This window comes from Ammodytes marinus (assembly GCF_949987685.1).
Source record: "Ammodytes marinus genome assembly, chromosome: 14".
NCBI lineage: Eukaryota > Metazoa > Chordata > Actinopteri > Uranoscopiformes > Ammodytidae > Ammodytes > Ammodytes marinus.
Genome location: NC_137218.1, coordinates 9,525,462 through 9,534,165, shown reverse-complemented (window position 1 = coordinate 9,534,165; position 8,704 = coordinate 9,525,462).

Sequence of the window (8,704 nt, the reverse complement as noted above, 5' to 3'; positions counted from 1 at the left end):
GTGCACCCAAAACACAAGATGTCATTTTAACCCCAACCCTAACCCAAACCTAACCCTCTAACCCTAACCCTAACCCTAACCCTAACCCTCTAACCCTAACCCTAACCCTAACCCTAACCCTAACCCTCTAACCCTAACCCTCTAACCCTAACCCTAACCCTAACCCTAACCCTAACCCTAACCCTAACCCTAACCCAACCCTAACCCTAACCCTAACCCTAACATAACACCACCTCCATTCTTTTCAGTAGCCTCAGACACAGAGGATATTCTAAACGTTTTCTCCGCCAAATTAAAAACAGCACCTTGGCCGCTCTCGCTCCCATTCACTCCTTGGAAGCTCCGCCCCAGATGTCCGAGGGCGGGGGACGGCCTCCAACCACTGCACCAACTAGATCCTCAAAAACCCTTGCCCTCTACCCTAACCAGGGTCTATATCCCAACCCCCCTTGCCTCCCCTCCCTCCCCTACCCTAACCAGGGTTTGCATCCCGACCCACCCTACCCCCCTTCCTTTACAGCAGTGCTTGGAGGCACTCCCCCCTCTTTTTCCAACAGCCGGACTACGCACCAGCCGCAGCTAATCCCATTTATCTCCACATTTTCCCACAGGACTTCCAACCTACACCGCACCCTCAAACACAACTTTTCCCGCACACAAACACACCATCCAGCATTACAATACTGTCAAGTCATTTCAGCCCACAGAAAAAATAATAACCTTAAAAGCATTTTAGTCCGGTCAACCTTTAAAGATAACTCACATTCACCACAAACACAGCACGACAGTATGTACAAAAACCGGAAATTCATACATAACATACACAGCAGAGCATCACACCCCACCCTGGGCACATTTTCACTCCACTCCAGCAACATCATCTACATAATCACCTGCACCTCCTGTTCGAAACACTACATTGGGGAAACAAAACATACATTACTGACCAGATTAAAACAACACACATACAACATTGGGGAAAGTAGACTTACAACACCCTTAGTCAGACATTTCCAAATACATTCACCGACAAACCTCATCATCTCTGGTCTAGAATCAAATAATAGGTGGACTATTGGGCAGAGGAAGAGAGCAGAAAAAATATGGATTGACAAACTCGGCACAATGGTACCCCTTGGTTTTAATGACAAATGATGTTTTAATAACACTTTATGGTACAGCACTAATTTTAGGATGATTTTAGCTAATGTTTTAGGGCCTTTTATTTATGTATTTAAGTAATCATCTGGATATTTTACACATACACATATATATGTCTATGGGCCAAAAGGTTTTTAGTTCACCCCTCCCCCTTTTTTTGCACTGTCGGGCTTGGGGCTTCAACCCGGGTCTCCCAGGTGAAGGAGCGGGGCTTTCCCATCTGTGCTATCTAACCATGTACCCTTTACCCTAACCCTAACCACCCATCCCCTCACACCTGAACCTAAATTTAGCACCGAAAAAAACAATCCCCATCTACCACATAACCCACCTTCCCATATTTCCCCTCCCCCCCACCCATCCCCGCCACTCACCATATATTTTAATACTAGCACCATGATTATGGAATTTTATAATAGGTACACATATTTATTTTTCTATTATTGGAATTGTGTATGTGTGTATTGATATATGTCCATTTTTATGGTTTTTATTTTATTTTATTTTATTTTATTTTATTTTATTGTTTTAATCCCACAAAAGTACCACATTTTACTGACCATTGTGCTGCTGCCTCTTCCTCTGCTCAATAGTCAGGGTCCTGGTCTCCCACACCGATGGGAGCCACCACCCCTGGGCTGGAACTGGCTCCCTGGATAGCACCAGCCACAGACTATACCACTCAACCATCCTATCATTTCACTTTCACATAACACAACAGCATCAGATCAGTAGGCCTGTGCACCCAAAACACAAGATGTCATTTTAACCCCAACCCTAACCCAAACCTAACCCTAACCCTAACCCTAACCCCTAACCCTAACCCTAACCCTAACCCTTTTACTCTAGTGAGAATTGCTCATCACCTAAACATCTTTCAATAGTCATTCCTACATTAAATTGAAGCTTAAGGTGTTGGCTTGAAATGTGAACCCCTCACTTTTTCTAACTTATTGTAATAAAGAAGAAATTTACCATCAAATACACTCTTAACACATTGTGACAACCAACCCCATCAAGGGGTCGGTTGTCACACACTATGGGGTTGTTTGTCACAATGTGTTTTATGGGAAAAATCTTAAAAAGAAGGCAAGAAAGCAGAACTACATTTGAAAGTTTAATTTCATTGTCAAGATGAAAAGTAGGCCTACATAACTTTATGCATCTTAACACAAAATGAGCAAGGAATTAACTAAAAGGAAATCCATATTAAGACCAACCTACTGTATGTAACAACATAAAGAACAAAACAAATAGGTCTAACAATAATAGCCTACTCAACTAGGATACACACATTCACTATCTGAGTTACAGTGATGGCAAATGTAGGGTCTGCTCACTCTAACTAAGCAGAGATTGTGTGCCCATTGGTTGCACATACAACACTTCTCCCTTACCTCCCCTGAACGGGTGCAGGAGAACGTTTCCATACAAACCAAACACAAACTATCCTCTTCATCTGATGAAGATTCCTCCTCCTGTCTCTTCTTCTTTCTTCTTCCCCAGCTGGGGTGGAGTGCACTTGGGTGCAGTAGCCTTGGCAACTGGTCTAGTTTGGATGCACTGGGTCGTTTTGATTTTGTAGCCCTTTTTCTCTTTTGCATGCTAGCTGCCTTTCCTCCTCAATTCTCTCCTTCTCTGGGGTATCGGTGAGGATACAGCTTGACATTTTCTTTTGTTATTGGGTTCCTTTCCTGCACCCTTTGGATATCATGTGACAACCAACCCCCCAAAAATTGTGACGACCAACCCCAACTGGAATTTATTGCTAGCATCAAGGCCAACAACCATCTGACAAACTAATTAGCTTGCTAAAAACAATCTAAACTATAGCTTACCCTTCACACTTTTTTAGGGTAACAAGTGTTTTGTTATAAACCCATTGTGTAAAAGCCTAGAAGAAACATACTGAGGAGCTAAATATTTTCAATTTGACATGAAAAACACTAACAGTCCTCTCACCTCAAATGCAGCAGTCTAACTCCAAGGAGGACTATGTAGGTGACCTCTGATCCCAGTTGTGGATATTTACATACCAAAATTTAACAGACAGCGCCTTCTGGTTCCGAGATATAACGATTGTGACAACTTACCCGTGTGACAAATTACCCCGTTCTCCCCTAAATGTTGACCTTTTTTCCTAGTCTACATGTCAATCTAATGTGTGTGGCAACACACTTTGGGACCTTAAACTATTATTTGCCCCACCTCCTATCTCGTTATGAATCATGCAAAACCTTGATACTCAATGTTTTAGGATAAATACCTTGTCATGCATGAACATTGGCTTCTACACTATAGAAGGGGGAGTAGTTGTAGATGAATGTGCACCAGTGGCATGATCATTTATATGAACTATTTGGAAAACATGGAAAATGTACGAGCTAGCAAAGTTTGATAGTAGATACGAGGCACAAGTACCAGATTCTATATTTCAATTTGTGTCTTGTAGGGAAATACTGTAGGATAACTTTAAGTGACAGGTGTTAGCCTTTCAAGGGTTCGAGGGACTTCTATTGGCCAAATTAATGTTCTGTAATACTACTACGTGTCATGGTATAGGACATATGTCGGACGCAGCGTGTTCAATTTGTATTTGTCGAAAAACCAGCCTACCGTAAATGGCACATGATACTTGTTCATACACCTATCTGACCTCACTTTTCTGACCCCAGATGAGATCCTAGAAATTGCTGCTAGAAGTATTTAAGCTTTAACTGTCCCCCCAAAACTACCAGCTTCAGAATCCCATACTAATGAAAGTCCCTTCTTATCTGTCCTCATGAATTTTAATACAGACACATAGATTAGGTTTCTGTAGATGCTGCAAAGCCACGGGAAATAAATAGCAGAGATTCAGATTGTACGCATGTGGAAGAACACTTATTGTTTTCTATGAATATATCAGCATGTCCAGGGATGGATAAATCAAGATTGGATGAGTGAAAATGGTGAATCTCAAAATACATATTTTTGCCAAGATTCAAAGTTGTAAATCTAATTTCAAACTTAGATCTTTGGATTTTGGGATGATGAATTGTCTGATACTGTGATCAGTTGTTTATTTCTCTACTGGTGTAGTGCAGCCTTTTGTCATTACTGCTTCAACTTGCTATTGAGGAAACATCTTGAAAATCGTCATAAAGCAATTTATTCTGAAGATGAACCTTATCTACATTTCTGTTGTAATTCTAATAACGTATAGCTTTGAATACTATCTTGTACAATTACACACCCATACAAACTTATTTCAAACCTTAATTTTTTGTAATGTGGCAAAAACCTGGCTCTTTTGGCTGCGGCTCTCTGGCTATAAGTAGCCACAAGCAGCCTTGACCAATATGTCCTTCACTGTCATTGACAACAACGTCAAGTTTTCCAATATTTTCACACCAAATCAAACACTCTTCATTGTTGCTGTGCTGATGGGTTGATGCCTATTTGTCTTGTTTAATATCCCCAGAAGATCAGATGCTCTCAATTTTTCCCTTTTTTTGTGTCAATGGCAACGGGGAGGTCACCTTGTCCTTGAAGATAAAAACAAGTTGCACTTAGCCGCCATGCTGCAGTAGTGTGTCAGGAGATGCTTTGCTCCACATTTGGAAGGCAGCCCGGGGACCAGCGAGAGCATCTTTGCTAACACAACCATATATGACTGGGGAAATTACTGACACTAAACAACTGAAGTCTGCACAACAACAACAACAACAACCACACACACACACACACACACACACACACACTCACTCACTCACTCACTCACTCACTCACTCACTCACTCACTCACTCACTCACTCACTCACTCACTCACTCACTCACTCACTCACTCACTCACTCACTCACTCACTCACTCACTCACTCACTCACTCTTGTTTTCTTTTTTGTGCAAACTTGGAAAGGCACTAAACCACCTTCTGGCCCTTCATCTGTCCCCAGTTGTCTTTTCCCCTGTTCATGTATAACGGAGAAAATAAAGCTGTTTTGTGACTTTGCTTTGACTTGTGGCAATTTTTCCAATTTCTGACGCTCAATTACTGACCCCTGAGAGAAAGGGACAGAAAATTGGAACGGAACACAGTGACCCCCCATGTCGGCAGGGGTTTAACTCATTTTCGATGTTTTTCGCCCCCTTTGATGCAATGGCGTCCTCAGGATAGGCCTTTGTTTGATGGGGGGTCTGATGATACGTTTCATCATGTGTGTGTACGTGTGTGTGTGTGTGTGTGTGTGTGTGTGTGTGTGTGTGTGTGTGTGTGTGTGTGTGTGTGTGTGTGTCGTGTGCCACCTCTGTCGCTCAGAACACCATTTAGATTGCTTTCACCTCATCAGCCCACACACACTCGGGGGAGGCCATTGGGACAGGGACTCTCCTGAGGGTAGATGTTTTCATTGCACCACAAGCATATGTCCCGTTGTGTGGAGGTGTTTTTACGGCATATGGGGAGAAGAGGAGCGAGGCAGAAAGAGAAGAAAATGACAAGAGTAGTGAGGATAGAAGACAGTGAGTCAGAGGGAACTCCATAAACACAGAACATTTTCCCTTCACCATTGCTGCCATTTTCACTTGCAGAGAAAAAAGACATTCACTATTCACCTCTAGATGTGATGATCCCTCTCAAACTGGTAGAGTTATACTTTTGCACCTCAGCACTATAAAGCGAATGTGGTGACTTGTAGCATTTCTAGCACTGGTCATTGTCTACACATAGTATGTAGTTAATAAGAAACTCTCATTTCCAGTAATTCGTTCATACATGTTATTGACATTCCTACCCATGCATGTGGATATTCTGCATTTAGTCTAAAGCTGCATCAGTATAAGACTTGACTGCCCAGCCACACAAAATGCTAACTCCGAGCACCAGTCATCCAAGGTTGCGGGCAAAGCAATTGGAGGCTGTCAATCAGAACACATCGGTTGAATAAAAGTAATATTTTCTTTGCTTGGCTCGTTCTGCTCTCACCTCCAAATGACACTGAGCCCTGAGCCTGGTGGCTGTCCACATGATGCACAGAGGAGATGGCTGACTATCAGGTAAATGAGATATTTAGAGTATTGTCATGCATCGTTGCCTCACTTCTTACTCATTACATGTACTGGCCAGACGTCCTCGTTTTGGCTAAGGTGGTGAGGGCATTGATAATTGAAGTGGATGGGTTCAAACGACAGGCTGACCAGGTCAGTCCGTACGTTTTGGGACGCAGAGTTCCTGTAAATGTTTCAATCATCTTATTCCAGCGAGTGTTTGATGAATGGCAATGAGATGAGAGATCTGTAATGACAATCCCCGTTTACTACCTACTTAATCGCTGCATCTACATAATATAGAAACAGAAATGGAGATCAAATGTCTTCAGTTTCACTGAACACTTACCATTTCCCTGGTCGATTTTGTGAAGGATCAAGGAAAATTGATTCCGCTTGTTATCTCTACTCATTAAATCCATTTTCCCCATGAGCAATTGATTTCATGAATAATCTAAATGAAAACAGATATTGACCTTCTAACCAGCCGCGTTGCTCAACGTGAAGCAACGAGTCGCTTAGTGTTCATTCTGCTTTTTAGAAAATGTGTGGATGGAGTGTGTTTACTGTATTAAAATGAGACTGTCTGTATTGGCCAAGCACAATAGATGCAGATAAATGTATTAACGTTGGTGGAGAGACATCAGCAACAAATGCCTGTCTAGTGCTGTTGAGGGCTCTCACTTGTTTGACAACAACCCAATACAAATGTCATCAGAAAAGGGACACACTGGCTGAGTTGTTTAATACTGGCGGGTGATTTCCCACCATCTTTCTTTTGCCATTCCACAGGGATCTACAGCCACACCCCCCCCCCCCCCCCTTATTAAACATACATTCTCAAGATAAGACTCAATTACCACAAAGCTCTGCATTGGCATCCAAGATCAATATTGAACTGAAATAAGGGGGCGTCTAATAGTCTGATGTACTTGCAGCCCGCTCAGAGAAGATGAGTAAAATGAACCAACCAGGTTCCAAACCTCAACATAACATGTAGTCTGGTTTCCCATCCTAGATACTATCTCCATTGCATACAGTACATCTGCACTTTGATCAGATTTTGTCACAGATTTGAAATTATTTACGTCATAGTGAGACTGGGCTAATGGTGACCAAAGAATACTTGAGGTTGCCTGTGTATTTGTTAATGCAGTTTGGAATATATCTGTTTATAATTTTTCTTCTGTGCAACTACAAGCAAGTGCAATACACTTTAGCTTCACTGTAGCCAATTTTTTCCCACACCCCGACAAGTATGATAGGTAGCAAACATTTTTACTACATACTTAAAAGTATTTCACCAGTGATGACTGTCTCCTCCTACAGTGCACTTATGTGTCAAGATTATATGGATACAGCTAAAATTCCAGGTTCTTCTTGGCTTTTATTGATTTCATTATTTCAGTTCCAGTTAACTAAAATTATTAATATTTGTGAGTTATCTATTATGCTAACCTATTTGATGCATCACACCTTTCTTGTTTTTCCCACACATATGAATCACACATCACAACACTCTGAAACACACACACACACACACACACACACACACACACACACACACACACACACACACACACACACACACACACACACACACACACACACACACACACCCCCCTACCCCTCTGTCTCTTGCCATCTCTATCGCTGTGCGTCTCTCCGTATCCTTGCTGCTGCACTGAGCATAAATATCATATCAGAAATATTCAAATCGGGCCGTGCTTAGAGAAGCATAAAAGATGTATAACCCTGGTCTCCTAAATTCCCGCCAGTCCATTAGTTTTTGCCCGCTCTTGCCGCATTAAGCTCAAGCTGCATGGACGCCTACATCATCAGATCGGCTCAATAGAGGGCTGGCTACATTATTGAAAATCGTCAGAGTACAGCAGATTAGCGTCAGGGTAGAGATCTGCTAAAACTCATTGGCCTAGTTTTAAGGGTACAACAAAAAGTGGGTTTCTCAGCTATGTGGTACTTCTCTTAGTCCTAAATTTACTCATTTTAGAGTGTGTGCTTAAATATACATTTTCAAGCAGTTTAAGAAAACTGAGCATTAATACAATTGGAATATAATATTTATATGTGACCCATTTTTAAAGTTTCAAAACCTTGGTAGGAAGGAACCAGTTGCAACAGACGGACTAACAAATTGTTTGTCAAAATACAACCATGTTTGAGAACAGAATAGCCTAATTCTGGCATTCACACTTTTTTTCATTCAAAGGATGCCAATGGGCTGGAACAAGATATTCAGCTAAAGTTGATCAGCCAGAAGTGATAAGACTACTTAATAGACATCCAAAACATTTGATTGCTACAATCAGTTAGATGTATGAAGTCTGGCTGAGATCTCACTCCTGGAATCTCATAAATACATTTGATGTCACCTTGATCCTTTTATGTGTTCTCAAAGATAATGAATCTCTTGTTGGTATGGCAGGTATCTAAGTATGCCAGTTGGCTGACTAAACAACGTATGCGTTAATGGAAGTGAGAGTTTGAGAAAGTTTG